General features: G+C 45.4%; 1 protein-coding gene across 3 annotated transcripts in view; it reads left to right on the top strand.

Annotated features, from left to right (window-relative positions):
- Positions 1–10,786: 10,786 nt before the first annotated feature.
- The window catches only part of TNN (tenascin N), a 95,380-nt gene continuing 83,516 nt past the window's right edge, over positions 10,787–22,650 (top strand). For 2 of the 3 annotated variants that reach the window (XM_033916171.1, XM_033916169.1), the window contains exon 1: positions 10,787–10,961. The gene's annotated coding sequence lies outside the window, so the exon portion shown is untranslated. The remainder of the gene's footprint in view (positions 10,962–22,650) is intronic. The other variant, XM_033916170.1, reaches the window with a different exon arrangement.

Below are 22,650 nucleotides of genomic sequence, written 5' to 3'. Positions count from 1 at the left end.
AGCTGTGATTTAATAAAGAATACATATTGTTATTTTCATCACAGAGTTCTAGTGATTTTCTCCTTACTAGTAATTTTATAGTCCATCTTTTTTTTTGCCATTTTCAAAAATCAAAACATCCAAATGCAAAATGTCCAAAACAAGCCGATTTGGATGTGGGAAGGGCCAGCATTTTAATGAACTGGCCACACAGACATGCCAACAGAGCAGTGGGGTATCTTATGGAGCACTGCTGTGAACTTCACATAAAGGGTGCCAGGTAAACATTTCACTATAACCCTCTTATAGTGTATGGTGAGCCCTCCAAAACTTACTATACCCACCTTTATACCACCCCAATAGCCCTTATGGCTGCAGGTGTCACCTACATGGTAGTACAATAGGTTTTGGGTGGGTTTTGGTGGGCTTACACTTTTCACCATAAATGTAGTGGGTAGGGTGGGATATAGGCTTGAATCCTCCTCTCTGTGGTTCACTACACCACTCAGCGAAGGAGTTGTGAGGACAAGAAGTCAAAAATCAGCCAAGGGTATACAGTATAGTTCAAAAAATCACTTTATTGATGAATATGCCACAATAGATAACTTTATTCTTCTATACCGCCACAATCTTGCGACTTCTAGGCTCAAATACTCGACACTAGCAGTGTTTCGGCATGTGTGCCTTTATCAAAAGTCCAAGGGGACCATGTTGGGGACAAAATTAAAACAAAATTACAAACTAAACGTAATGAAAAGCATAATCAAAAGACATATGTAAAACATAGCATAATGGAAACATAACGTGAATATGAACATAGCACAATTAAACGCTTATTCAAAAATGTGTGTATAGAAGCAAAAGCACATGATAAAAAAGCCTAATTGAAAGACATGTAAAGCATAACGTAATAAAAATATAGCGTAAATGTACATAAGAACATAAGAATAACCTTACCGGGTCAGACCAACGGTCCATCAAGCCCAGTAGCCCATTCTCACGGTGGCCAATCCAGGTCACTAGTACCTGGCCAAAACCCAAGGTGTAGCAGTATTCCATGCTACCAATACAGGGTAAGCAGTGGCTTCCCCCATATCAGAAAGTCATCCTGCCACTGTATCATGCAATGGTGCGCCCGCACCTGGAGTACTGTGTCCAGTACTGGTCGCCGTACCTCAAGAAGGACATGGCGGTACTTGAGAGAGTCCAGAGAAGAGCAACTAAGCTAATAAAGGGTATGGAAGACCTCTCATATAGTGACAGACTGAAGAAGCTGGGGCTTTTCTCCCTGGAAAAGCGGAGACTTAGAGGAGACATGATAGAAACCTTCAAGATCATGAAGGGCATAGAAAGAGTAGACAGGGACAGATTTTTCAAATTACGGGGAACCACAAGTACAAGGGGGCACTCAGAGAAATTGAAAAGGGGAAAGGTTTAGAACAAACGCCAGGAAGTTCTTCTTCACTCAGAGGGTGGTAGATACATGGAACGCGCTACCGGAGGATGTGATAAGCAGGAGCACGCTACAGGGCTTCAAAGAGGATCTGGACAGGTACCTGGAGGACAAAGGGATTGAGGGGTACAGATAGAAGTAGAGGTAGGTATTAGGGATAGGATTAGAGGCAGGGGCACTGTTCAGGCAATTAGGCCTGATGGGCCGCCGTGAGAGCGGACCACTGGGCAGGATGGACCTCTGGTCTGCCCCAGCGGAGGCAACTTCTTATGTTCTTATCTTTCTCAATAACAGACTATGGACTTTTCCTCCAGGAACTTGTCCAAATCTGTCTTAAAAACCAGCTACGTTATCCGCTCTTACCAGATCTTCTGACAACAGGTTCCAGAGCTTAACTATTCTCTGAGTGAAAAAAAATTTCCTCCAGTTGGTTTAAAAAGTATTTCCCTGTAACTTCGAGTGTCCCCCTAGTCTTTGTAATTTTTGACGGAGTGAAAAATCGATCCACTTGTATGTGGGAAAAAAAAGCAAATGATAAAGAAACCATAATCCATGGCATAATTCATAACATAAGGGCGCCCGGGCTCCCCTTTAAGAAGAAGGGAAGCCAGGGGCACGAGGCAGACCTCGGCGGTTTCTGCCTTTACTCTTCTTTTTCTGTTTTTGTTTTTCTTGCAGGGCCGGAGAGGGCAGGAGAGGAAGCCAGAGCAGGCAGGAGGACCGGCGAGAGATAGCTCCGCCCCCTCACCGCGTCATAGGTCGCATCGGCGCCCGGGCTCCCCTTTAAGAAGAAGGGAAGCCAGGGCACGAGGCAGACCTCGGCGGTTTCTGCCTTTACTCTTCTTTTTCTGTTTTTGTTTTTCTTGCAGGGCAGGAGAGGAAGCCAGAGCAGGCAGGAGGACCGGCGAGAGATAGCTCCGCCCCCTCACCGCGTCATAGGTCGCATCGGCGCCCGGCTCCCCTTTAAGAAGAAGGGAGCCAACGGCGCCCAGCCGTTCGGCGAAGGAGCCTTGCGAGGGAACCAGAAACGCCCAAGTAATTTACTTTCTTTTCTCTTTTCTCTCTCTCTTACCACAGCAGGAGCACACCAGCACCTCAAGAGAGCGATGGAGGACCCAGGATCCCAGAGGTACTTTCCGGTATACTGCACAGAGTGTAATATGTACGACTACCTCCCCTTGGGAAGGCGGGAGTACATATGCAGTCGGTGTCAGGAACTGGAAAGCCTGAGGATGGAGGTCGGCAGATTGAGGGTCAGGGTCCAGGAACTGGAGGGACTGGAGGGACTGCGCAACACGGAGGAAACGAGCTGGTCAACCAAGGACACAGACGGAGAAGACCCCATTGTGGACCAGGTGAGGGACCTCGAGAGATTCATCGAGGAGGCCTATAGGAGGAAGGTGGAGGAACAGGACCAGCAGCTGCACAGACGGATGTCGGCAGACGAGACCCAGGATCCACAAGGCGACACCGGGGGAAGGACCTAGCGGAGGAACCGCGCAAGAGGAGGAGATCGTTACTCACCGGGACCCCGAGGGAGAGACACCGCACTACAACCGAGGACACGGGACCTGAGACAGAGGAGGTTGCTGAGGAAAGGGAAGTCTGCTATTGTAGTGGGAGACTCGATCTTGAGAGAGGTTGACAGTCACGTAGCTGGAGGAAGGGAGGACCGGCTGGTGACTTGTCTCCCAGGGGCCAAGACACGAGACGTCACTGATAGGATCGAGAGGATCCTGGATGGAGGCAGAGACAGAGGAGACTGCGGTGATAATCCACGTCGGAACAAATGATGTAAGTCGGAGGAACTTCAGCATGGCCACACTGAACTGACCAGTTCAGGGTCCTGGGACGAAAGCTGAAGCGGAGTACCCGGAGGATAGCATTCTCAGAGATCCTGCCTGTACCGAGAGCAGATGCAAAGAGGCAGGCAGACCTCCAGGCTGTGAATGCATGGTTGAGGAGATGGTGCCAGGAGGAGGGCTTCCACTTTGTGAGGAACTGGACGTCCTTCTGGGGAAAGAGTAAGCTCTACCGGCGGGACGGCCTGCACCTGGAGCACAGCGGGAACTAGGCTACTGGCAGCCAATGTGAGGAAGGAGATCGAGAGGGGCTTTAAACTGAGGAGAGGGGGAAAGCCGACAGCTGATCTGAGGTTGACGCTTCGGACAACAGTATCCAGAACAGATGCTGAACGGGCTGACTGCAAGGAGGAAGTAAAGAGACCGGCAGATCTTATGATCAGACAGCAAGGGAAACATCAGGTAAAGGGAGCTTGCTGGGAGGAGACTAAGGGGCATGGAGACACAAGGGGACTGGGTGGCACGAGGGCTGAAGCTGAGGGCAATATAGGGGTGCCACAAGGCGAAGGGGATCAGACGGAGGCTCAAGGGATGATAGCCCAGGAGGGGGGCCGATAGGGCTAGAAAAACCCAGAGGAAAAGCGGGGAAGTGGGGTGGCGGGAATGTGGGGAAACCGAAAGCTACGAGGGTAAAGGCTGAGGGCAAAGCTACGAGGGTAAGAGGCTGAGGGCATAGCAGAAGCACAGGGAACAGGAGAACTGACCGAAGTTCAAGGGGGAGGCGGCCCAGGTAAATACAGAGGTGGAGGAAAAACGACGGGACCTGCGGTGCTTGTACGCAAATGCAAGAAGCCTCATGGCCAAGATGGGTGAACTAGAGGTCGTGGCCAAGGGGGAAGACCTGGATATAATTGGAATTACAGAAACAATGGTGGACAGAGGAGAATCAATGGGATGTGGCACTGCCGGGGTACAAGCTCTACAGGAGGGACAGGACACACAAGAAGGGGGGAGGCATAGCAATATATATAAAGGACTCTATCTACTCGGTCGGGATGGATATGGCAAAGAAGGCAGAGGGGCTGGAATCGCTATGGGTCAAATTGCCGGGGAAACAAGGGTGCAGTCATAAAACTGGGGCTATACTATCGCCCACCTGGTACACCGGAAGGAGTCGGACACGACTTGGAAGCTGAACTGAGACAAGAATGCAGGACTGGAAGTGTAACAGTGATGGGGGACTTCAACTACCCGGGGATTGACTGGAGTATGGGTCACTCCAACTGCACTAGGGAAACAGGATTTGTAGAAGCTGTGAGGGACTGCTTCATGGAGCAACTAGTCAGGGAACCGACGCGAGGGAGTGCTACTCTTGACCTCATCCTAAACGGATTAGGGGGGCCTGCAAGAGGGTAGAAGTGGGAGGACCACTAGGCAACAGTGACCACAACGCGATCAGATTCACATTAGAAAGGGGGACACCCACAGGAAGGAGGACCGCAACGACTGCGCTCAATTTCAGGAAAGGGAACTATGTTGCTATGAGGGAAATGGTGGGGAGGAAGCTCAGAAACATCCTTAGGATGGAGACTGTAGGAAGCGCCTGGACCCTATTCAGGGACACCCTGCAGGAAGCACAAAGAAAGTACGTCCCCAGTTTCAGAAAAGGCGGCAAGAACAAGCGGTCAAAGGACCCGGTTTGGATCTCAACAGAAGTAAAGAGGGCAATAAATGACAAAAAAGTATCCTTCCGGCGATGGAAAAAGGACCCAACGGAGGAAAATCACCAGGCGCACAGGAAATGCCAAAAGGAATGCCACCGAGAGGTTAGAAAAGCAAAAGGGAAATATGAAGAGGGGCTGGCCAGGGAGGCGAAAAACTTCAAGGCATTCTTCAGTTACGTAAAGGGGAAGCGACCAGCGAGAGAGGAGGTGGGGCCGTTGGACGATGGGGATAGAAAGGGAGTGATTAAGGAGGATAAACAGGTAGCTGAGAGGTTGAACACGTTCTTCTCGTCGGTTTTCACGAGAGAAGACACATCTAATATACCGGACTCAGAGGAACTCATGAGCGGGGAACAGGCTGAAAATTGGAACACATAGAGGTAAGTAAGGAGGATGACCTCAAACAGATAGACAGGTTAAAATGCGGCAAATCGCCGGGCCCGGACGGGATCCACCCAAGGGTTCTGAAGGAACTAAGACAAGAAATAGCGGGCACAATCCAGCATGTTTGCAACCTATCCTTGAAAACTGGAGAGGTACCAGAGGACTGGAAAATTGGCGAATGTCACACCTATCTTCAAGAAGGGATCGAGGGGTGACCCCGGGAACTACAGGCCGGTGAGCCTGACTTCAATTACAGGGAAGATGGTGGAAGCTATGATCAAGGACAGTATTTGCGAGCACATCGAGAGAAATGGCCTACTGAGAACAAGCCAGCATGGATTCTGTAAGGGAAGGTCATGCTTAACGAACCTTCTGTACTTCTTCGAGGGAATAAGCAGTCGGGTGGACAATGGGGAACCTATAGACATCATTTACCTCGATTTTCAAAAGGCTTTCGACAAGGTGCCACACGAAAGGCTGCTTAGGAAGCTGTGGAACCACGGGTTGGAGGGGATGTGCACAGATGGATCAAGCACTGGTTGTCGGGTAGACTGCAAAGGGTCGGAGTGAAGGGCCAATATTCTGAATGGCAGGGAGTCACGAGCGGTGTGCCACAGGGATCGGTGCTGGGGCCGTTACTCTTCAACATATTTATCAATGACCTGGAAAAGGAGGCAAAGTGCGAAGTTATAAAATTTGCAGACGATACCAAATTGTGCGGTAGAGTTAGGTCCAGGGAGGAGTGTGAGGACCTGCAAAGGGACCTGGACAAGCTGGAAGACTGGGCAAACAAATGGCAAATGCGCTTTAACGTGGAAAAATGCAAGGTCATGCATATAGGGAAAAAGAACCCGTTGTTCAACTACAAATTGGGGGGGGCATTGTTGGGAGACAGCAGACTTGAGAGAGACTTGGGTGTACTGGTGGATGCATCACTGAAGCCATCTGCACAGTGCGCAGCAGCCTCGAAAAAAGCCAACAGGATGCTGGGCATCATAAAGAGGGGCATAACAACCAGGACGTGGGAAGTCATCATGCCATTGTATCGAGCGATGGTGCGTCCACATCTGGAATACTGCGTTCAGTACTGGTCGCCGCACCTCAAGAAGGACATGGCGGTACTTGAGAGAGTCCAAAGGAGAGCAACGAAACTGGTAAAGGGGCTGGAACACTGCCCATACGCCGAGAGATTAGATAGGCTGGGGCTCTTCTCTCTGGAAAAAAGGAGGCTCAGGGGAGATATGATAGAGACCTTCAAGATCATGAGGGGCATAGAGAGGGTGGATAGGGACAGATTCTTCAGACTGAAGGGGACAACAAGTACGAGGGGGCATTCGGAGAAACTGAAGGGAGATAGGTTCAAAACAAATGCAAGGAAGTTTTTTTTCACCCAAAGGGTCGTGGACACATGGAATGCGCTACCGGAGGAAGTGATCAGGCAGAGTACGGTACAGGGATTCAAACAGGGATTGGACGGATTCCTGAGGGATAAAGGGATCGTAGGATACTGAGAGAGATGCTGGGATGTAACACAGGTATAGAAAGCTAACCAGGTAATAAGTATAGAAACCCAACAGGTCGTACATGTGCAAGACCGGAGGGTTAGGACTACGATGGGAAGATAGGACTTAAATGAGAAACCAAGGTGGCAAGGGAGCCCCTTCTGGTGATGCAGACAGGTCGTGACCTGTTTGGGCCGCCGCGGGAGCAGACTGCCGGGCAGGATGGACCTATGGTCTGACCCGGCGGAGGCACTGCTTATGTTCTTATGTTCTTATGAAGCATGAATAAAACATGTAAATAAAATCTGTCCGGATATTGAGCATGGATAAGAAAAGATATGCAATAAAAAGCAAATACAAAGCAATTAAGAGCGATTAAGCAGTTAGAAGATGAAAAAGAAAAACAGTGAGTAATAAAAAGCAATACAAGGTAATTACAAACATTTAGAGAGTAATTAAAAACATGAATTCAGACAACGTTGATATAAGCAAGAAAATGACCAAATGAAAGTTTCAAGTTCAAGTTTCAAGTTTATTTGAATTTGATAGTTCGCTTATTAAATACTAAGCGAATTACATAATAAAAAAGTTATAGCATAAGGCAATGAGACAAGTTATTTAACATAAAAAATTTCAAGAGCCTGTGACAAACTAACAATACAGACGTACTAATATACACATAGGAAAGAACATTAGGAAATAAAAGTTACATTTTGCTGTTTCCCAGAGGGAAGAAAGGGGATATGTGATAGGTAGGGTAGAACATTAGGTTAGGGAAAGAAGTAAGAGGAGATTTAGTCAGTTTAGTACTTCATGGAAAGAATCGTTCTAAAGATTAAATGAGACTTTAAAAAGAAATGTTTTTAAATTAGTTTTAAATGAGTTAAGGTCTTTTATTTCTCTAATATATAGCGGGAGATTATTCCATATAAGAGGAGCCATGACTGAAAAGATGTCGTGGCGTCTTGTTCCTATTATTTTCAGTGAGGGGACCATTAATAGCCCTTGTGTGTTAGACCGAAGTGAACGATTTGAAATATGAGGAATTAAAAGTCGATCTATAAACTGTGTACAGGGTGAAGAATATACCGAGAAAAGGAATTCAAATAAAAATCTCCAGTCTCATTAATATCGCTACCTGAATGAAATTGAAAGAGAATATTCTAAGCCAACTTGGAGGATAGTCAGTGCATAGCTAGGTCAAGTAGTATACACTTCCCCCTCTGTATTCGTGATTTCATTAACTGCAGTTTTGGTTATTCGTGGTTTTTCGAATACAGGCTCCGCCCCCAAATTTACATCACAGGAAATGAGGGGAGGAATCACCCGAAACCTGCAGCCGAGGCAGAGCCCAATGAACTGACAGGATCCAATGCTGTTCCCAGAGGCCCGTCACCGAGCGTGCACGTGCCTGCAACTCAGCAGGTGCACGCCAACTCTGTACCTGGTATTTGCCGGCGCCAGGCACACAGTCTGACCTGAAAGTCCTCCGCCAAACCACAGCTGATGCTACTGCTGCACGAGCTCTGAAAGTGACTACAAAAGCGTTTCCTTGTCGTTTCTGCTCCAAGCCCACAGCCAATCCCCTTCCAACTTTCTCCACCCCTAAGCGGGTGCATTGGACCCACAGGCTGGTAACAGAAAGCATGGGTGGAGGGGTGGTGACAGGTTTCTGCTCTCTCCCTTGCGCAGTGGTAGCCCTGCGCTCTTTTCTGGAAGCGGTTCTGAGGATCCAGATCCACACTTTCCTTTACAGCCGGTGGTATTTGCCCAAGCGATGCACAGAGAAAATCGCTGCACAGGAACAGATCAGGTTATTTGCGGTTTTGTGCCTTTTCCAGGTTGTTGTTTTTTTTACAGAAAAACCATGGATAGCGTACGAATAGTTATTTGAGTTTTTTCTGTATTCGCAGCCATGCTGTTCCTCTGTCACCGCGAATACGGAGGGGGAAGTGTATACAATTAGCATGCTTTAAAAGGAGATAAGTAACAAGTGTAAGGCGCTCTGATAGAAGATCTCTATTACACCAGAAACACAATCTTCTCTGCCACAGCCCCTGCACTCTGGAATGCCATGCCATCTCATCTCCACCACGAAAATTCTCTCGATAAATTCAAAGCCAAACGCAAAACCTTTTTGCTTCAAGACGCATACCAAAGCACAAGATAATATCCTTTCTCCAACCGCAGCATATTTTTCATGAGAACCGCTTCTAAGAAGCAACCTCCCTCTCCTTGATGTTCTTTCTCCTCCCCTTATTTTTATGATGTAATTATTATTCTTCCTCACCCCAAACTCCTCCCATATCATTTATGTCAATGCAGTTGTCTCAACTTTGCTTCTACCCCACTCTTCTTTTCTTTTATAATTTTATATAGCATTGTAAATCGACCAGATACATGTCGATGGTCGGTATATCAAATTATGAATAAACTTGGAAACTTGCATGGATATTAAACAGAACAACGTGAAACATAATGTATTATGTTAGGGCAATCGGAAGGAAATGTCATTGGGATTGGAAGAGTATGACTGAAAGGAGTGAATGAAGTGGTTAGAACGATGATTGAAGACCAGACAGAACTGATTGAAGAACTGTGTGTAAAGAAATTCTCTATGGGTGAGGGTAATTACAGAGACGCAAAAGTGCTAGGGTCATAATTAACTGCTAAAGGAAGTACCGATGTGTAGACCAAGTTAAAATAAATAAATAAAAAATAAAATCGGAACAGAAGACTAAAAAAATGCTATGGATAAATAAAAAGCTAAAGGAACTGAAAGCAAAGCAAAAACAGATGGCAGCTGATAGTAAACAGTAGTGCCAGGAAAGAAATAAAATAAAATACAATAAAGTATAGGTTGTACCTGTCTTGAGTGAGGCACAGACACACCTATACTTTATTTTATTTAATTTCTTTCCTTTATGACCACGTTTCCCCTTTTGCTCACTTTCATACACTCCCAGCTGTTATTTATCCCACTCTAGGGCCAATCAGGCCTTAGGCTTATCGGGGATGGGCCGGAAAGGAGCAGGCCCACCTCATTTCAACGAGGCAGGCCTGCCGGGCAGATGGTAGGAAGACCCATCCGTCCAGCCAACACTGAAAGGTTAGTGGGGGGCTCCGGAGGACGTGTGTTAGCCGGTGGGGGGGGTGGGGGGGGAGGGTGTCCAGAGGGGGGTATCCTCTGACAGGAGGGGATGGGCATCCTCCTGCCAGCGATTGTGGGAGGTTGGGGGATTTTCTTCCAGCAGGAGGGCTTGGGCACCCTCCTGCCAGTGATCGTGGAGTAGGCGGCCTTCCGGTAGGAGAAGTTGGGCACCCTCCTACTGGCAATCGTGGGGGTGGGGAGTGGGGGGTCTTCTTCTGGCAGGAGGGTTTGGGAACTCTCCTGCCTGTGATCGGGGGTGGGTGGGCAGCCTTCTGGCAGGAGGGGTTGGGCACCCTCCTGCTGGCGATCGGCGGCAGGGGGGTAGGGGGGACGGGGCCACAGGTGGTCGTGGCTGCTATACCTATCGCAGCTGTGTCTACACTAACCCGGTTCTATAACCGGCGTCTGTAACAGAATCGGTTACAGAATCGGGGCCCACATGCACACGTGCCAGTTTTTTGATGCGCTCATTTCTTGGAGATGTCAGTACAGAAGGCAGTCTTGATTGCCAAAACTGGGATCCTAGTTGGGACTTTCTATGAACTTTGAGACTGCATTATTGACTCTATATAATACAGTTTCTGTGGTATTGGATTCGACATCTCACTTGCCTTTTGTGTGTTGTTACATGTTGTAAGGCAAGTTTTTTTTCTTCTCTTTTCATTTGGGTCTGATATTTTTAGGCACAGGGGGAGGAAACTGAGACTTTTTTCCAGATAGAAAAGGCAGGAATTTTTCATCATCTTTCAAATTATTCTCATTCATTTAGAGAACAAAGAGGGAACACCCAAAGGTCTCCATTGGCTCCTGCTGCCTGATCCAGAGGAAATTTAAGCTTCCCGAGGGACAGGGAATGGACAGAGCTGAAGCAGGATAATCCATAGCCACTTGCTCCGTGGATGCCTGCAAACAGGTGACAACACTTTTCTGCCCAGCTACGTAGCAAGGACAGGTCATATCTTGGAGGTAAGAAGGGATATTCACTTACACTTTAAATATATATATATATATATATATATATATAGAGAGAGAGAGAGAGAGAGAGAGAGGTCAGAACTAGAGACACATTAATAGAACAATCAATATGCCATTAGTAAAATAAAATTCATGCGAAGTTGTGATTTTATATTTATTCTAGATGTTTACTCTCTTTTTCTCTGTATTTCTGATTTCCATCATTATTACTTTTTGTAGCATGTCAAACAATGTAGAAGACAAAATATTAGCACAATAGAGGTTTATCTTATTTGCCAGCAGCGATCCATGAATCAATGTAGTAAATATGTTAGGTGCTGCATAATATAATATGAGATTATGAACACAGATTGTAAAGAAAAAAAATGCACTGAAGTATTTAAGGGAGCCTGGATTCCATAAATTTCTAGAAGCGGCTGAATTTCAGATGAACTGTGGTTTCTTTTGTGAGTTCTTTCAATGTACATGAAATCAGTAAGTATTTGATTCCAAATGAGAAGAACAAACTCCGAATGCCTCCGAATTTACTCTCTAACCAAAGTTAACGGGAAAAACAGATTGCATGCTCTACAGTGCTGTTTTTAGATGTCTGTCTCTTGTGTGCCAGCATTGAACCTAAAATGTTTTGGTTTGTAGAAAAAGAGCAGTACCGCTGCTCTGCAATTTACAGTCGATCAGCTTTCAGACACAAACACTTGGCATGCTGAGATCAGATAAAAAGTGCAGGTGTGGCAAAATAATCTCAGTTTCAAATCCATTAATGTTTTCTATTATAATGCAGTTCCTTATGATCTGTTTCACATTTTCTGTGTGAAGAGAGATGTACAGAGGCAGGAGTTACAGCATTCCAAGTGACGCTCCTGCCCTCCTTTATTTGCCAACCTTAAATAAGTTTCAAACGCTCTATTACTGCTCAGTGCATTTGCACTAGATAGGTAAATCCATAAAAGTTAAGTCTTAACGCATTAACGGGAATCATTTTGTGACATGATCAAAGATTCCAGCAACTCTTCCTTTCCATGAATTGTGACCTCTATCACAGAACCTGTCCCTTGTGCTACCAGAAGAACAGGGCAATATTTAAGTGATGCACCCTGCAGTTGCTCGCTGCATTGAGAGATGATTGTCCATTGTTGCACTCAGATGATTCAACATGAAGATAAATGCTTACTGTGGTACTGAAGAGCTATTCTCTGCACAGTAGGTCCCATTGCTACTGTGCATAGAAAATTAGCTTTTGCAATGAGATCCCATGTAAGGCTAATGGAAATGTTGTCCCGACATGCAAAACACACATTTATTTGGGAAACAGCAGCCGTTGTCTGGATAATGGAGCTGATTGTGGATATTGAGGTCCGGATTCTCTAAGCTTACTGGGGGTCCGGATGGCTTTTCAAAACCTGGTACTTTGGGTTTTGAAAAGCTTCCCATCAAAATAGCGTCGACAAGGGGCATCCGCGCATGCTTGGATGCAACGTGGTGACATCATGTGCGTGTGCAAATGATGTCATTGCATTGCATCCACGCATGAGTGGATGCCATCTTGGAGTGGGGCTGGGGAAGGAACGGGCTGTGACACAGGCAGAAGGGGGCGGAATGGGGCAGGCCTGGGGGCGTGGCCATGGATCTGGATTTTCCTTTGGGGAAAATCTGGTAATCCTAAGAATGTCTAAGATTGAAGAATATAAGAACATAAGAATTGTCGTTGCTGGGTCAGATCAGTGGTCCATCGTGCCCAGCAGTCCACTTACACAGCGGCCCTTAGGTCAAAGACCAGTACCCTAACTGAGTCTAGCCTTACATTCTGGTTTAGCAGGAACTTGTCTACCTTTGTCTTGAATCCCTGGAGGGTGTTTTCCCCTATAACAGCCTCCGGAAGAGCATTTCAGTTTTCCACCACTCTCTTGGTGAAGAAGAACTTCCTTACATTTGTACGGAATCTGTCCCCTTTAACTTTAGAGAGTACCCTCTCGTTCTCTCTACCTTGGAGAGGGTGAACAATCTGTCTGCATCTACTAAGTCCATTCCCTTCATTATCTTGAATATTTTGATCATGTCCCCTCTCAATCTCCTCTGTTCGAAGGAGAAGAGGCCCAGCTTCTCTAATCTTTCACTGTACGGCAACTCCTCCAACCTCTTAACCATTTTAGTTGCTCTTCTCTGGACCCTTTCGAGTAGTACCGTGTCCTTCTTCATGTACGGCGACCAGTGCTGGACGCAGTACTCCAGGTGAGAGCGCACCATGGCATGATAACTTTCTCCAATCTGTTCGTGATCCCCTTCTTAATCATTCCTAGCATTCTGTTTGCCCTTTTTGCAGCCGCTGCGCATTGCGCAGACGGCTTCATTGACTTGTCGACCAGTACTCCCAGGTCTCTTTCTTGGGGGTCTCTCCAAGTACTGCCCCGGATATCTTGCTTAATGATGGAAATTACTTTAGGTGTTCTAAGATGCCTCTATAGATGCGATTCTCATTAAAGGTAGGTGCCAGAAAAACCTGGTCTACATTTCTAGTGCTTAACTTTGATGAAAGACGCGATTCTGTAAATGGTGCTGTTGCGTTATTGACACGTGATCAGCGACTGCTTTATAGGTGGCCATCAATTACAGCGCCATTTACAGAATCTGGCCCTAAATTGCTAATTGCGGTCTTTTTCGTGGTTTGTAGCAGCCTCCGATAATCATAAAGAAATTAATTACAATATTAAAATGTGCATTCCCAGCAATTGCCTGAAGATACACAAAATAAAGCACCAACCTTTAATGCTCCAAATTTAATGGCAGGTCTGGAAGTGCCAGTAGTGTTGATATGTGTGTGTTAGAAGCACGTCTCATGTGCATGTCACAGGTGCATCCCATGTGCATTAGTTAAAAGTTCAAAAACAAAAAATACGGAGTAAGGGCACCATGTTCCGCTGGAGCAGTGTTAAAAAAAGCATACATTTCTGGTATTTTTATGGCTTGCTTGAAAGTAGTTCTCTGTCCCCTCCTCTCTCTCCCTCCAATGAGATCAACAGACACTCATCACGTGTACCTATGATGTGCTACAATAAGATATGCCTATAATTCACGCTCATGCATGCCTACAACGTAGCTTTTCCTGGCGCATGCACACAGTTATGCCTCTTTCCATGAGCTATTCTGCGCACGTGTCAGTTGCTTTCTCCAGTGACTGATCGGATGAGATTTCAGTGGACCTCCGCAAACCTCATGTGAAGTCCTTTGAGTATCGTTTGTTTTGAAATCAGAAAATTTACCAGCACTGCAGCATTTTAACGTGGACCTTAGAGCATCCAGTCCTGAGTGACACTCTCAGGATAGTGACAAGATGGTTTGGAGAAGAGCAAGGAAGAAGGCATAAGTTATCCAGTTACCAATGATATTCAGTCTGCTAACTGGATAACAATCTTTATCCAGTTGGCTATTTGGATAATGGGCTCAAGATCACTGTTACTCAGATAGCACTAGCACTGGCACTAACTGCCCTATCTAGAATATCAGTGCCAGCCACTATCCGGATACCAATGCTGAATAGCCAGATTTTATTAAGCCGTGCTGGTCATCTTTTAAGAAAAATGTTAACTGCCCTGACTCAATATTGATCTGGTTATGTTTAAGCACATTTGTCCATTGTTATGGAAGAAAAGGCTTGGTGCTTGGACCCGTGCTCTTCAACATCTTTATAAACGACGAGTGAGGTGATTAAATTTGCGGATGATTAAATTTGCGGGTGATTAAATTTGCGGACGATACGAAGTTATTCGGAATAGTGAAGACACACATGGGGATTGTGAAGATCTACAACGTGACATTATCAGGCTGGAGGAATGGGCATCGACATGGCAGATGAGGTTCAATGTGGATAAATGTAAAGTGATGCATGTCGGTAGCAAAAATCTCATGCACGAATACAGGATGTCCGGGGCGGTGCTTGGAGAGACCTCTCAGGAAAGTGACTTGGGAGTTCTGATCGAAAAGTTGATGAAGCCATCCACGCAATGCGCAGCAGCGGCGAAAAGGGCAAACAGAATGCTAGGAATGATAAAGAAGGGGATCACGAACAGATCGGAGAAGGTACCAGGCCATGGTGCGCCCTCACCTGGAGTACTGCGACCAACACTGGTCGCCATACATGAAGAAGGACATGGTACTACTCGAAAGGGTCCAGAGAAGAGCGACTAAGATGGTTAAGGGGCTGGAGGAGTTTCCGTACAATGAAAGATAGAGAAACTGGGCCTCTTCTCCCTCGAACAGAGGAGATTGAGAGGGGACATGATCGAAACATTCAAGGTACTGAAGGGAATAGACTTAGTAGATAACGACAGGTTGTTCACCCTCTCCAAGGTAGGGAGAACGAGAGGGCACTCTCTAAAATTGAAAGGGGATAGATTCCATACGAACATAAGGAAGTTCTTCTTCACCCAGAGAGTGGTAGAAAACTGGAACGCTCTTCCAGAGTCTGTCATAGGGGAAAACACCCCCCAGGGATTCAAGATGAAGTTAGACAAGTTCCTGCTGAACCAGAACGTACGCAGGTAGGGCTAGTCTCAGTTAAAGCGCTGATCTTTGACCAGAGGGTCTCCGCGTGAGCGGACTGCTGGGCATGATGGACCACTGGTCTGACATAGCAGCGGCAATTCTTATGTTCTAATGTTCTTATGGAAGAAGACTTCACGCAGGAATATTAAACTTACTTTCTGACAATATATTGTAAGCTACATGTGTTAGAAATTTCCATATTTATTGAAACAATGCAGCCAAGCATATTCCGGGAAGTGAATTATTAATTCAGAGATCAAGGGTGCTTTTATATTGAAATAATAAAATTGTACTTTCTTTACTAGTTCACAGTATGCAACTAATATACTGTGTTTGTGTTCTAAATCATCTTTCCTCTTTTTATTTGCCAGTTTCCACTCATACCAGAGGTGGATCAAAGCAATCTGCTGCCTAAGGCACGCACATTCTCAAAAATAACAGGGGCTTGCGTAACACCTCCAGCCTCTCACAAAAACACTATAACCTTTCCCAATCCGCACATATTGTCTCCAAAAACTTCTTCCTATCTCCTCCTCTGCCCCTAGTGTCTGCCTACCCTACTTTACCCTGCACTGCTCTCTCTATGTCCCCAATCTCTCTTCTCTTCCTACCCAACTCCAGTAGTCTCTACCTTATTCCCTATTTTGTCCCTTCCCATGGTACTGCACACTTCTCTTCTCCACCATCTCTCTTCTCCCTTTGAACTTTACCTCATCTCTCTTTCTCTTCCTATCCAACTAATTTAGTAGGTGTGTCTCCTCCTCCCCTTTGTAGTTGGGGGGGAGGGGGGGAGAGACACACAGACTAACATTGATCAGGCAAACATATAAGTTATTCTTGTTATTTCCTTGGTACCTCCTACTTGTGTGGCTCCCTGCATTTCTCTCTTGGGCCTTTAGCTACTAACAGTGGCGTAGTGAGGGTGGGAGGTGCCCAGGGTGGGGGTACTCCCCACCTTCTTCTCCGTCCCCCGCTGCACGCACCCGTTCCCCATACCTCTTTTTGCCAGCGCGAGCAGCATCTCTAACCTACTGCTCTTACCAACCTCAGCTCTCTCTCTGATGTCACTTCCTAGTTCCATGACCAGGAAGTGATGTTAGAGGGAGAGCCAAGGCCAGCACGAGCAGCTGGTTGGAGGTACTGCTTGCGCCTGAGAAGAGTTAGAGGCATGGGGGGAAGGGAAAGCACGTATGTGGTGGGGAAGGATGGGGGGGGGGGGGCTGAGAGGAGGAGAGGTGCTGGCGCCCACACCAAGACCTGGGAAAGTCTGTCCCCAGCTTTTCCCCTTACTACATCACTGGCTACTATTAATCAAATACTGGGCAATATCCTAGTATCTCTACCTTACATACCTGTCTTGATCATGTTTCTTCTTGGCTAGCTGAAAATCTCTTGGTATTAAACCTGTTTAGATTTGTAGCAATCTGGCTTACAGACAGACCCCCCCAAGACTATCACTTGCTCCTTCACTGTTAGGTTCCCCTATTCGGTTGATTGACTCTTTTAGATACCCAGGAAACCTTTTCTTTTTTTAAAAAAAAATTTATTTATGCAGAATTTTCAACAATATAGTCCAACAAATTGTAAAGACCCCAAGAAAATTTAGAGGATTATACTAGAAGAAAAGAATACAACTTTAAAAAAAGAATACTTATATTACTGTCTACTGATTTACATTTAATAATAATTTTATTTTTATATACTGCCATACCACAAACAGTTCTAAGTGGTTTACAAGGGAAGAGACTGTATACAGCGACATTACAGTGAACTTTTGAATTTACATTGGCTTGTTAAGTTTAGACAGGAGTAGATGCCACTAACTGACAAGCAATCTGTAGTTGTTGTAGAAAAATTTGTAATTGTTTAGGGTCAAAAAACTCGAATCACACATGAGCAAAATTCACTAAACATTTTATTGGAAATCTCAAAAAGAAAACGTAATTATTTTGAAGCACTTTAGTTCACAAGCTCAGGAACATGTCAGGAAAACACCACACATTTCTCCATAGAAAGAATTTAGACTTATGTTGAAAAAACAAATTCAAAAATTATTTCTGTCAGTCTCAAATACAAATGACACAAGTAGATTAGCTCATTATTCCACTACTTCATTAGCAGGTCAAACAGCTAAAATCCTTTCACCTGCAGACTGTCCCAAAGTCTGCCATTTCTTATATTGAAAATAAAATACCATAGTATTCAGTGGGGGTAATCTTCTGAGACCATTTTCAATATGTCCTCCATATATTTCTTGAAAAAGCCCCTAGAAGACATATGGTCATCGGTGGAAAGTTCAAGAATCTTAAATTTAACTTTCTTATATTATTTTCCAAGAATTCATGTTTACGATGTAATCCCAGCAAATCTAGTCTGTAAAGAGAGCCAGGGGTATGTGCCTGAGTGAGGGAAGAAAGAGAGCTAGACATCTGTATGGGGAAAAATAAAGAGTTTAGGGACAAAGAAAGAACTGTAGGGAGAAAGAACTGGGGGCGAGCAGAGAAAGAGTCTGGTGTCTTGCTGAGAGTAGGGTGAGAGACAGAACGGGGGAGGGGCATAGAGAGGGAGAGAAAGAACTGTTGGACAGAGAGAAAACTGAGGTGGTGGTGGTAGTGGTAATCCACCCTGGCTAGGTGGCAGAGAAACCTGTAGGGGGGAGGGGGTTGGGGGTTGGGTAGGAGGGAGATCAAGCAAAGATGGGGATAGACAGAAAGTTGTGGAGGGTTGAACCCGACAATAAAATTGCTAAGGAGGGTTGAGCCGAGGAGGGAGAAAGTTGGGGTGGGGAGGTTTTCAGTCTTTATGAAAGTTTTTTTTTTAAGTAATCAATTTTATATGGCATGACCATTTTCTTATATGTTTATGTACAGTGACCCCCTGATGCAGGCGTTGTTCCGATGCTGAAACACAGTGCTGTGTCAGGTCCACAGCTGTTGCATGTGTCCTTCATTGAAAAAAAAAAACCAAGTTGGTTTTACATCAGTGATCTTCGGTGGAGTGTTCATTGTCCGTTCCCACTTTTTTTTTGTGTTGTTTATACCTGTGGGTTCATTGTCCTGTTGGACATTTTGTTGCTTGAAGAGAATTTCTTCACCACAATTTTTTAAAATAGTCAGAATGGTTGTGCAATATTTTTGCGCAGAATTCCCCTGAGTGCTATGTGCATTGTTTTGGGGTTTTTTTTGTAGTAAAACGTATCCACAGAAAAAGTAAGAGTTAATTGTCTGTTCTGAGGGGGGGGAGTAGGAGAGCAACTAAACCGTAGGAAAGAAGAGGTTAAAAGAGCAGAGGCTGGCATGATCCGTTTTGTGCCTTGTTTTCCTTTTCTATGCTACTTTTCCTTTACCTGGTCTGTGGGAGTGAGGGAAGTGAATGGTTGAGTTGGTTTTGTTCAGCAAGGGTGAACAAGGGTCTTGCAAGAGTGGGTTAAGAGGATATGGCTGGTGCATGGCAGCGGAACACATTTATGGTTGAATAAACTAAACAAACCCATTTCTAGCCCTGCCCTCCAGCTGTCTATATGCTGTGTTGGGTAAAAAATTTATTGCGTCATGGCCCCAGAGGTGCATCCCTATGGGTTGGTGAGACAATGGAGCATGGAACGTGCTAAGCAGCTCCTTTTGTGTATGGACCTAAAACATAACATAACTTTATTCTTCTATACCGCCATAATCAAACAATTTCTAGGCGGTTTACACAAAAGAAGGCTGGACAATCAGCGAAATACAATACAAATAATTAAAATACAACAAGTTTCTTAAATATGTTCAATGTAAAATTTTGTTAACAGTAATATCCACATTTAGGAAATGAATTTATCAAACAACGCTGATTTAATTACTTTTCGAAATGCACCATAAGACAGCATAACTCCACCAATACAATTACCCCACCAGGACTGCTGCTTACTTGCTTGAAATGCAAGAGTCCTATCCAAAAAAGTCTTGTATCTGCAGCCAGTAATTTTTGGAAGATGTGGCATGAGAAGCAAAAATATGGGTAGAAAGAGAGATGGGAAGTAGTGTCCAGGCATTATTATAATCTCATATAGATTATTGCAGCATCATTTTTATAGGATCAACTGAAGGCTTGATTGAAAAATCTGCAGACGCTGCAGAATACAGTGGCTCGGCTGATATATAAATCATCTAGATTCGAAACAGCTCCTCCACTATTGCTGAGATTGCATTGGCTCCCTGTCAAGGATCGTGTCATTTTCAAACTGTATACCATGACCTCTCTTATTCTTCACGGTTATTAGCCAGAGTATTTGGCAAGCCTTGTTAATCTCACTCAGAGGACTCGGAGGGCAGATTACGTTTCTTGTTACTTTATGCAAGTCCAAAACGAGTAGTCTATAAAAACTGTTTTCAATGGTTTGTTTTCCTACCAATCTACTTATTGGTGGTGGAGACAAAAACTGTGTCTGAATTCAAAGAAAGCATAGGACAGGCACGTGGGATCGCTTAAGGAGAGGAGATAGTGGACGCTGTGGATGGGCAGACAGGATGGGCCATTGGCCTTTATCTGCTGTCATATTTCTATGTTTCGTTACCATCAAGCATTAGGATTCACTCATTATAATTCTTTTAGAAGGGTTCTCAAAACTTTTTTTTTTTACTTTTTAAATAAATTATCTTAACAAAGCATTGCCAGATAATACCCTGTTTCTCTGAAAATAAGACCTATGCCGAAAATAAGTCCTAGCATGATTTTTAAATATGTTCCTAATATAAGCCCTACCCCAAAAATAAGCCCTAGTTAAGACTGACCCCCGAATGAACCCGACACTTCCTGACTCCATCCCTGACACTAGTGCTGCCCAATTCACCGAGAAAATTAGACTCATCAATTCAGCGATCCCCCACCCCGGTGAGACCTGATTTACCTCCGCTCTGAGTCCTCCAAAAACAGCTGCCGTCACTGCTGGGTTTTTTGAGGCCTTGGAACGGAGGTAGGTCAGTCTTATGGTGGGAGGGGCAGTGGGGTTCTGCTGTACAAGGGAATGGAAGGGAGGGATAGAAAGATGCTGCACAAGGGGATGGGTGACAGGGGAGGAAAGATGCTGCACATGGGGTGGGGGGGTGGGGGGGTGGGAGGGGAGAAAGGAAAGAGGAAGAATTGAGATGGAGGAGAGGAAAAAATAAAGACATCCCCCGAAAATAAGCCCTAATGCATTTTTTGGACCCAAAATTAATATAAGACAGTGTCTTATTTTGGGGAAACAGGGTAGTTATTAATTACTGTATGATTGTAGCTTTCCTGGGTATGCCCAGCTTCTTTAAACTGCAGCATTTGTAATTTCAGGACCTTTCTTCTAATACATCTGAATCTCTAAACAAACTATATATTGTAATTTTCGCTGGGTTTTTTTTTTTTTTTTTTGAATCTCTAAACAAACTATATATTGTAATTTCCTCTTTTTTTCTTAGCAAACAGTATATTTTGTAATTTCAATTTCTTAAAGTCTCTGTACTCTGTACTCCTTTTAAATCGCTGAATGTCCAGCTCTCTTGAATGTAAACCGCCTAGAAGTCGCAAGATTGTGGCGGTATAGAAGAATAAAGTTATTATTATTATTACTAGTCATTAAGCCCGTTACATTAACGGGTGCTAGAATATATGTCTGTCTGTCTTTCTTTATTTCTGTCTCTCTCTCCCTCCCGCTGTCTTTCTTTCTGTCTGTCTCTCTCCCTGGCCCCCTTTGTCTGTCTGTCTTTCTGTCTCTCCCTGCCCCTGTGTCTTTCTTCTTTTCTTTCTGTCTCCCTTCCTCCCGCTGTCTGTCTTTCTTTCTATCTGTCTGTCTCTCTCCCAGCCTCCTATGCAGCAGCATCTCTCTCCCCCCCACTTCCCTGTGCAGCCACAGCAGCAATCCCTCCCTCTCCATTTCCCTCCCTCCACACCTCTTCCCTGTGCAGCAGAGGCGTTTTCCCTTCCCCCCTTTCCCTTCTCACGGTCTAGGCAGCTTCTTTAGTCCGTTGCCACCCCCCCTTCCCTTTCCTTCCCGCGGTCCCGACAAACCTGCCGACTCCAGCCTGCAGCACTCTGCACACGCTGCTTCGGGGCCTTCTACTGCCCTGATTTACTCTGCCGCGTCTCTGATGATGTCATCAGAGACATGCCAGAGTAAATCAGGGCAGTAGAAGGGCCCGAAGCAGCGTGTGCAGAGTACTGCAGGCTGCTGGAGTAGGCAGGTTTGGAGTCGGGACCACGGGAAGGGGGAGGGGCGGCAAGACGTCGGGAGAACTGAGTTACCGAAGAGCAGGGAGTCCAGCAATGGCGGCCAGTGCTGCGAGTGTAGGTAGGAGCTGGGGACTCGCGCATGCGCACTCCTGCTTGGCCATGGACCTACAGAACATGGAACAGGGAATACAGAACACGAAAGTTGGAGTGCGCATGCGCGGCTAGGATTTTATTATATAGGATTATTATTAAACTGCATAAAACTCACATGGGATTTTGCACGGTAGAACTACCTATTGTATTGTCAGAAACATAGAAACATGATGGCAGATCGAGGCCAAATGGCCCATCCAGTCTGTCCAGCATTCATTATCTCCTCCTCTCCCTAAAGATCCCACATGCCTGTCCCATGCTTTCATGAAGGAGAGAGTAGGCCACCGGAAGGAGGAGGCAGCATACTGCTTTACAGATAGAGGTGGTAAGAGATGAGGTAATAACAGGGCAGGAAAAGAAGCAGGGCAGGAAAAGAAGCAGAGCAGGGATGGCAGAGGAATAAAGGGACCCCAAGTTGCCTAGGTCAAAACACGGCAGAACAGCACAAGAAGAGGAAGGGATGGGAGAAGGGCAAGGGAGAAGGTATAAAGGGGGAAGGGACTCTTCAAAGTACACCCCTCCATTGTCTACCAGTTTAAAGAGGACATTGTAGTGAGTGAGGAGATACAGAAAGAAGAGCCAGATACTAAATCACACATTACGGTGATAAGGGTACAACCACACCAACTGATTAAGAAAACACATTCTGGAATTGTTTCCTGAGTGTTTTGGATGTCTTTTTTTGGAACAGATTCTGAATAGAACTCCACAGCAGCAGAGGAATTGCTGTATTTGGGCTACATTTTAGAAAGGACTGCGTAGATGGGAAAATAGGCCAGACTGAGTGGGAGAATTGCACCTTATC

This window comes from Geotrypetes seraphini, chromosome 12 (genome assembly GCF_902459505.1).
Source record: "Geotrypetes seraphini chromosome 12, aGeoSer1.1, whole genome shotgun sequence".
Lineage (NCBI taxonomy): Eukaryota > Metazoa > Chordata > Amphibia > Gymnophiona > Dermophiidae > Geotrypetes > Geotrypetes seraphini.
This window is presented reverse-complemented; position numbering and strand designations above follow the sequence as displayed.